We start from the raw sequence: 9,641 nt of genomic DNA on the forward strand, positions 1-9,641 counted from the left end.
ACCTGGAATTCTAATTAAGTATAGAAATTAAGTAATTCTGTGGTTCTGTGAATGACTTCTGATGTTCGGCAGATCCACGCTCTCGATCTGTCCACTCTTTCCATTCACCAGACACTTGACAATGGCGGAAAAATCCAAATTTAACCAACATTAGTGGGCATGGTCATGCTGTTTTACTCCAATATAATTGAATCTGTATTTTTGCTCCCACTCCAGCGGCCACTGGTAATAATTATATATAGTTCCCTCTCCCTGAGGGCCTGTCATAGTAGAGGCTTGGGTATCCTAGTAGAGGCTTGGGTTCTTCTCTGTTATTTTATATAGGTTATGCTAACAAATAGTTGGTTAAACCCTAACATTACATACAATGAGGAGAATTAAACAAACTCACCTGGCTGGGAGGACAGGACTTTAGCTACCTCGTGCGCCCGGTTCAACCTGACCATCTCGAGCGAACGCCGGATAGGCGCACGAGTAGCGAGTCAAGGCGTCCTTGTTGGCTCATCAGGGGATGCTGGGAAACACTGCGCTCTCGCTCCCTCTCCTTCTGATGCAACTGTCACCACGTGCACCATGTAGCCCACGTCGTTCTCCATCATCCACTTGAAGGTCTGACCCCAGTACTTGCCGAACTGAACCGTGCACCGGCTCAGGATGACCGTCTCTGCACCGGGGTCACCTCCCTCGGAGACGACGCAGGCTCGAGCCTCTGCCTCCACTTCCTTCCACTTCTTAGCCCTCACAAGAGGGCCCTGAGCACCAAAAGCAGGGGGGCCGTCAGCTGTCACTTTTACTGCCTTGGGTGTGGCCTTGAGGACCAACTCCTGTGAGGGTGTGAAACGGAACCTTGGATTTTCCATTTTAGGAGGCAAGAAAAAAACGTATCATGACTGATGAGTGCAGTGACAAGTGACAGCATAACCGTATTAGATACAGATAAAGGAACTTACGTTTGCTTGATAGGTCTGCTAGGAGGAGGACAGCAGTGGGGGGTTTGGGGGTTATGGTGATTATTATTTCATTTGCAGTTAAATTCAGTTTACATAGAAAGACACGTTTGCCCCAATGACCATCAGGTTGCCACATATCATACAATGCATTCAACTACATACACTTCAAACGCATGCCATCAAAAAACGAAAGAGAAGACAATTAAATAGTATAGAATTCTAACTTTGAGTTGATATAGATGTTAGCTAAGGATTTACAGGATTGTCAGTGGTCAAATAAACTTTGAATGTTGTACGCCTACAGTAGCTAGCGATCTACGAAAGTTATTAAATTACACAGTTTGGGTAGCCCCTGTAGTCAAACAAGTCGGTTGACTAGACGTGTTATATATATATATATATATTATATTGTGTGTGCATTCATACAGGCTCTATCTATTTCTTTTAACAGTCATGTGTATGTATAACATTGGCGCTAGTGCATCTTGGCCCGACCTGTGGACAGAAATGTCTATACTAGCAAAAGGTAAGCTATTCATGTGTTATAGCTACTGCTGTAGAAAAAAAACATTAGCTCTACCAAAAAGTTGAGTTTTCACTTGAAAATGTATTGATAAATCATGTTTGATTTGTATATTTTAATGTCTATCCTTGTTTTTTTACAGGTTCATCACTATCCTGTCTGTCTGTCTTTGCTATACAGTCCTTTAATTGAACTATGTAAATAAAATGTTAATGTGCTAATTAAAACATGCATTTTGCTTGGGAACGGACCGATGTTAGTCTGGTGTCTCGCCTCAGAACTGCCTACCATGGGTGACCCTACCAGTAGTCTTATAGACTACAGGCAGTTCTGAGGGTCATCATAACACACAAACCTCTACACCGCGCTCAAGGTCTCGGTCCAGGTAGAGGGGAACAGTGAACTATTTACAACAAAAAAACGTCCAACCACCCAGCCAGTGGCTCAGTGTCCTTCACCTCGCCCCTCAGCGTCCTTCATTTCCGCCAGCCACTGGGCCACGGTCTTACCCCCCGCAGCCACAGAGCAGAACGCTACGCCGCCGAAGCGGCTGTGGCCCGTCTCCCGCCGCTTCGGCAACCCGCATTTGGCGCAGACGTAATGCTCACGTTGCCTTCTCTTCCCGGCCGTGTTGATGATTAGTTATTTGAGAAGGAGACCAAGTCAAGACGGTGGACCGGGTGGATTCAGTTTATAGTAAGGCAGTTTATTATGAGACAAAGATATTTGGCAAAGCGTGCACGGACTCCTTCGTTTAGCTCATAGGGAACTAGCAGAAGAGAGCCCCGAAACATAGTGTACATCCAATTTATACAATGAAATAACAGTGTGTTGACGTTGAGTCTAGTAGGTCCGCTCTCCTGACTGGTCGATGAGTGGAGGGACGGTCCACTCTCCAGGTGGTGTCGACTTCCCATTGGCCCTTGGCAGTGTCCTTTGTCCTCGGAGTCCAACACACCTAAGTGTGTGTGTGTGTGTGTGTGTGTGTGTGTGTGTGTGTGTATTTCTGGTAATTCGTGTCTGGGTGCTTGCGATATTCATGGAATGTTGTTCTTTACACCAGTGGTCAGTTCGTGTGGCTAGGGTGCTTTCATGTCTTGACATTTTTGTGTGAGTGCTTAGTCCGCCATCAGTCTCTGGGTGTGGTCATGATTGGTATCAGTTGGTTGCTCAATATGTCTCTGGAGTTTTGTTGTGTGCTGTTGTGAAACATGTTGTGCAAATGCCCTCCTTATATATCATTAGGTAAAACGTTAGATTATCTTTATTACAAATCCCCCTCTTCACGTCTGCAAGACGTGACAAAGAAAAAGGGAAACAGGCTTGCTCGGCGGTAGGTACTTGTCGTCTCATTGGTCTGAACTTTGACTCGGTCCGTATCTCACCATCTGCTCCGTTATCCATCTCTCTAGAGTTCTGGTGATTAAACCTCTCGCACATGGGACCAAACAACAACCACACAACCCAAACACACTCATACAGGTGAAAGCAGCCCATAATACAGTTCTTGCAACACTTTTCCATTTCCCAAACATGATCTGTGTTATCAAAAATGTACGTACAGCAATGAACCTAATCATTCTACCTACACCATCCTCTTTGCCCGTAACCTATCTAGAGTCAGTCTATTTTACCAGGTCATGAGGGAGGTGGCGGATAATTGGTCAGAGAACCTCTTTACTGCATCCCCTGTTTCATTCATTAATCTCTGTTAATTAAAAGATGTCATCAATTCAATCCACATTATTATTTATTGTCAACTACCAACATAATGTAGTGTTAAAGCCTTCACATATTTGATTCAGAACTTTGTATTCATCTGGAACCTCCCTGAGGATGCCAATAGCATCCATCTAGACAAAGCTAATCCCATCCTGATCAAAACTCCTCCTGTACCTTCTTTAGCCTCCTACAACTGGCCTCTGATGACTAACTCGAACTGGTTAGACCAATAACCCCAGGGCGAAATTCCTAACCACCCTTTGTGGTAATTTCTGTCGTATGCGTCCTTTGCTGGTACTAGCCCACCCTTCATCAGTTATAGGTGCTGTGGGGTTAAGAATGTTCTATTCATCTCTCAAACCTAAGTTAGTCACATTAACGATTACTTTCAGCCATTAAAATCATCTTAGTTCTCGGTACCATTCTTGTATCTATAACACTGGTATTCATCCGGAATTTAGGTGAACCGAGGTGGGTTGGCTGAGTACAATCTGGCCAACCCCAATTCCTGTAAAGTTGTCTGCTTCCCCAGGAAATTGTTTAATGTTTACCTTAAATTCTACATCTTGATCTTCTTTGATTCCTTATTCTGTATGTCACTCATCAGTGTATTATATAGTTTATCTTGTACTTCTTCTCAATGACAACGGTAACCTATGTTTAGTACCAGTAGGTGGTGGATCTGAATATATCAGAAAGATTAGACTATGATGCAGCTCAGAGTTTCTACTCTTCCCAAAAACCGTCAACCCTCTCCTGCCCTTAGTCTCTCTGCTTGGTACCACCCCATACTCACACCTCTAGGAGCACACACAGTGATGAACGGTCGGGATAGGAAATCTTCGTTAAGGAGGTAACCCCCGGACCTTGTTGGTTCTCGGTTCTTCTCCTAACTCTGTGTGTGATCAGCAGTGCTCATATGAGTACATACCTCCTTGCAGTGGGTAACGTGGACCCAAGTGACTCTCTCAGCTTTTCTAATGGCAAAGGCAATGGTTTAACAGAACCTGGTATGGGCCTTCCCCACGGGGCTGCTTCCCGTCTTTTCTCCTCAGGGACTGGATCCACACCCAGTCTCCTGGTTGGATTGAGTGAATCACCTTCTCCTGTAATTCACCTGTTGAACACAAAATCTTGGACATACGGGTTTGGTTAACAAACAGTCTTCTCATGTGCTCTGCTAGTATATCTTTAACTTCTATGTCTACCTGTTCTGGTATCTCTATTCTCCCTAACTCTGGCATTCTATAGGCTCTACCTGATTAGCTAAACTGTCATCCATCATTTAAAGAGATAGATCCCAGTATCAACACTAGGGATTATATCTTGTCCTAATATTCTAGCTACCATAATCATGTCCACCAAGTAAGTTGGGAACACTTCTACCCATTTGCTATACTTATCTGTTATTGTTAAACACCCCTTCTTCCCCTCAATTCGGAATAGTTCAATAAGTCAATTTCCAAATGTTGGAATGGACATTCTACAAAAAATGTTTTTGTTCTAGTAGCATCCTATCCTGTTCTATCGCCTGCTCTACTATACTCCCCCTTACTCCCCCTTTTTATACATGGCTCAAACCATGTATCAATTTTGCTGCATTTCTTAACAATGTCTTTTGTAAGGTTAGTAAATTATCCTTATGTCAGCCCTTCTCTTGTAGGATTGCCCCCTTTCATATACCACATGTCCAATTCTCCCTGGGGCATTCATCCTTAGGTACCCTGTGCATTTATCTATCAAGTGTCCTATCTTCTTTAAGATTGAACAACTTCTTTCAACTAAATTATCATATCTTTTCCTAGCGAATTTTACCAAACATAACTTAAAATCAAAACTATAATACATGCCTATGGAGCCGATAGTCTCTCCATGTATTAATATCCTAACTAAATGAACCTAACTAAATTATCCTGCTATCTTCTATTCTTATGTCTTTTCTGTCTCTCCCAGTGTTATTTCTGTCCTCACCTGTTTATAATTTAACTATGCTGGTCTCCACTCACTAACCGTTATCTAATTCTTCTATGTTACTTTTATCTTCTCTTCCTTGTTTATGCTCTCCTCCTTCTACTTCCAACCCATCAAGGTCTCAGCAGTGCAGGGGAGTACTAAATGTCTCATGGTCTTATTACATAGCTACTTACATTTATCTCCATACCCTCAATAATCCTGGATTCCCTACAGATGTCATATATTCCTGTCCTGTTGGCTTAAGTCTACCATTATTAACCTGTTTTATCAACAAAATATAATATTACTATTATATTAATTCCACAGTCTTGTTGTGTTAAATCTCTTCCACTAAATACAACCACAGCTGACTTCCTAAGGGAAAATAAACTTATCTAGATAATGTAAAAAGTACCCCTACTTATCAAACGATATTCACGTAACATAATCAGATCAAAATGACTAATCTGAACTACTCCCCAAAGAAAAATTATTGTACCCTTTTCGTCATTTTGTCTTCTCATTGGTTCAAATTATCAATTGTGTCTAAGAACTTTAACTCCATCATAATTATCAGTTCTCCTAGTTTCCTTAAAGTTAGTATCCCAAATGACCTTAAATTCACCATCCAATGGCTTTTCATTGCGGGTGATCAGACCACAAAAGGAAAAGTCACCAGTGGGGTCAAAAAAGTCATAACCCCTTTTCAGAACCGTTTTTTCTTTCTTACTACATTAGACAAATGAAAGCTAATAACCTTATCTAGATTTCGTATCTCAAGTTCCCAGAACATTCCCTATCAAAATAATTTCACGTGTTTAATTAAAACTCAGAAAATAAAACTTTAAAATGCCATGTGTGTCTACCCCTTTAAGATATCCTGTCCCTAGGAATTTTTCCCCAAAGAGCTAAGCGCTCCATATTCCATAAAATAACCACTTGGTCAGCATTTCCTCATACTACACCGATTCAGAAACCCAAAAGTTAACTACAAACAAAACCTAAAAATGCTTATACTTCCATTGTACTCCCCCCAATCATTAGTTTTAAACTTAATTGAACATGCGCTACCCTTGGATACAATACTGTACTTCAATCTATGAAACCCCATATTTTAACATACTATTTAACCAATTTGACCCAAGATTGCTTAAAACCCTAAAACCCTTTCAGTTTGTCTGCAAACCGGCCCATTCTGTTTGCTAGGAATACCCCGCCATTATACACAACTGTGTTTAATGTGCACCTTCCCAGTTAATTATAAAATTAACTCCACCTGTAATTCGCTTTAATGACTTGACATTTTTTCACGTAATGGAAACAGAGTATAATGTTTAAATACATGAACTTCCTTTTCTAATTCACTGGTGTTACCTAAACATTCAAACCAAGAATCAATAAGCAGCTTCACATTTATGAAATATCCAAGACTTTAAAAGTAACATTTAAATCGCCATACTTATAAAAATAACATCATTCAACTCTTTCTCTGTATGCCATTTCCAGCGACAGACAACGTATTATATCAAAATTCCCTTGCTATTATTTTCTAATTAGTTAGCCTTTCAATTTAAACTAATCAAGCTATCAAAACGTTACATTTATATCTTAAACAAACGCTAGCAACCGTATCTCTCCAGGCAAAACATATCTTCTTACATTTTAGTCCCCTGGTGCATGGGCTGGGATCCGAACCCGGGCCTCCCGCGTGGCAGGCGTGAAAACTAAACTATTCGAATGCATACTCGGGTTCAGTGTCTTCCACCTGAAGCAAAGGAAACATTAGGCCCCTATCAGCCTGACCAGGGTCAATAGCGGTGGTGATCAGCCTAGTAGTGTACACTCACAAAAATAACAAACAGGGGAGCTGATATCCCCAGCCTCTCCCAGGGAGGGATGTACCCCGACCCTGGGCGTGGTGCCTTAGGTCGTGGAAACGGAAGCCATTGTCCCATTTTCCCCAACTAAGGTTTCAGTGGTTGGAATCGAATTTATGTAGGGCGTGCAAATCGGCCCTGGTTTCAGTCAAAGTTCTGGAAGGGGTTGGGGCTGGAGTGCAATGTGTAAGGTGGTGCCAAGGTGCTCCTGATTTACCTTTGACCTGGACAGAGTGTGAAGTAATTTCCTTCACTTCGTACGGCCCAGTCCACCTGGGTTCCAGCCACTTTCTCTTGTGGACCTTGACCCTCACCCAGTCCCCAACTTTTACCTTCAGTGGTGGCGAGTCTCCCAACAGCTCCCCCTCTTTGACCTTGCGGATCTGTGTGGAGAGAGCTGCAGAAAGTTCCGTCAGTTTTCTCACATACAGACATTACAATTTGTTGTACATCAAGGGCGGGCATATGACCTCCCTCCCTTGGTGGACCAGGCGTATTCAAACCTGCACATACCTTAGCTATTTAGCCTTAAGGGTTTGAGTGGCGCGTTCCACTAACTTTGTATACTTAGCCCGTCGCTGGTTGGAACCAGCGATGTATTCACGGCGCGGACACTGACTTATCTCTTGTGCCCCACCCTCGTAAACAAAGTGTTATTCCTTGTCTAATTTCCCAGGCAATATTCACGGCACGGCGGCCACATCAGTTTATTTATTCGAATTGGTCGGGGTCTCAAGGAACGGACCTTAATAACTTGCAATTACCAGTCCGGAATTAACTATAAAACTTTCAATCAGGCTTATACAAATGCAGTTTATCAAACACTTACAATCAGAACAGATTTATAAACAATTATGCAGCAAGGAATACAAATATGCGGGTCAGCAAATTATGGCTCCTTCCCAGACTACCGGGCAGAATAAACTGAAATCCGGGACGTGGTTTGCACCTATAGTGTCGCGTCGGAAGGAGCTACACTTCTATCAAGTCTCACCGAGCAGTATGCAGTTTACTGAATTCGGGACGAGGCTGAATCAGCCTATTCTATAAGTTTAAACAATACCTATTCTAATACTCATTTCTTTCAGCCGAATGAATCTACCACTTTTTAAGTTTTCTGTATGACATGGGTAGATTGCAGCCGATTCCAAAATCAGTCCTCCCCCATACCAACAGTCGTTTCCCTAAAATTTGGGGCCACACAGGCCTGCTTATTTACTTTAAATAAACCTGAAAAATACGGGTGAGCGGGTGGCCAGACCAGTCATTCCCCGAATCTCACAGATTTATGCTATCAATATTGGGCCACACAGGCCGGGTCCACACAGGACGGGTCCACACAGGACGGGTCCACACAGGACTACAAACAGACTCTTTATCTACTTTTAATTAATCTGAATAATATGGGTGGACTCAACTGGTTGCCACGTCAGTCGTCCCCCAAGTCAACAGATATATTCTATCAATGATGGGCCACACAGGCCGGGTCCACACAGGACTTAACTAACTTAAAATCTATTCAGTCAAATATCTTTGTGTTCGGCCTTAACATTTAATTACAGTTATTACAATTTCGACAACAATTCATACTCACGCCCAGTACTACTGATCAGAATTTGGATGAGACTATAATACAATATGCAGATTTTGTTTTAACAGGCTCTGCTTACCTTATTTAGTCGAGCTCGTTGATCAGTTTCCTGGGGCGGGCAGAATCGCCGATGTCTCCTGCGAACAGGTCACCCGTCCTTACGAGATTGTCCCGGACTTGTCTCCTCTCACATCAACCATTAATGGACCGAATTCAGGAGTTTGAAACCATCCTCTGCTACCAATTCTGTTGATGATTAGTTATTTGAGAAGGAGACCAAGTCAAGACGTTGGACCGGGTGGATTCAGTTTATAGTAAGGCAGTTTATTATGAGACAAAGATATTTGGCAAAGCGTGCATGGACTCCTTCGTTTAGCTCATAGGGAACTAGCAGAAGAGAGCCCCGAAACATAGTGTACATCCAATTTATACAATGAAATAACAGTGTGTTGACGTTGAGTCTAGTAGGTCCGCTCTCCTGACTGGTCGATGAGTGGAGGGACGGTCCACTCTCCAGGTGGTGTCGACTTCCCATTGGCCCTTGGCAGTGTCCTTTGTCCTCGGAGTCCAACACACCTAAGTGTGTGTGTGTGTGTGTGTGTGTGTGTGTGTGTGTGTGTGTGTGTGTGTGTGTGTGTGTGTGTGTGTGTGTGTGTATTTCTGGTAATTCGTGTCTGGGTGCTTGCGATATTCATGGAATGTTGTTCTTTACACCAGTGGTCAGTTCGTGTGGCTAGGGTGCTTTCATGTCTTGACATTTGTGTGTGAGTGCTTAGTCCGCCATCAGTCTCTGGGTGTGGTCGTGATTGGTATCAGTTGGTTGCTCAATATGTCTCTGGAGTTTTGTTGTGTGCTGTTGTGAAACATGTTGTGCAAATGCCCTCCTTATATATCATTAGGTAAAACGTTAGATTATCTTTATTACAGCCGTCACCTACTCTGTGTCGTCCGCAATCCTCTTCCTCCTCCAAGCCGTTGTCCTTGGCACTGGAGGAGGTGAAGAGCAGCCCGTATGTTGTCCTTGG

Source organism: Salmo salar, chromosome 12, assembly GCF_965601325.2.
Source record: "Salmo salar chromosome 12, fSalSal1, whole genome shotgun sequence".
NCBI lineage: Eukaryota > Metazoa > Chordata > Actinopteri > Salmoniformes > Salmonidae > Salmo > Salmo salar.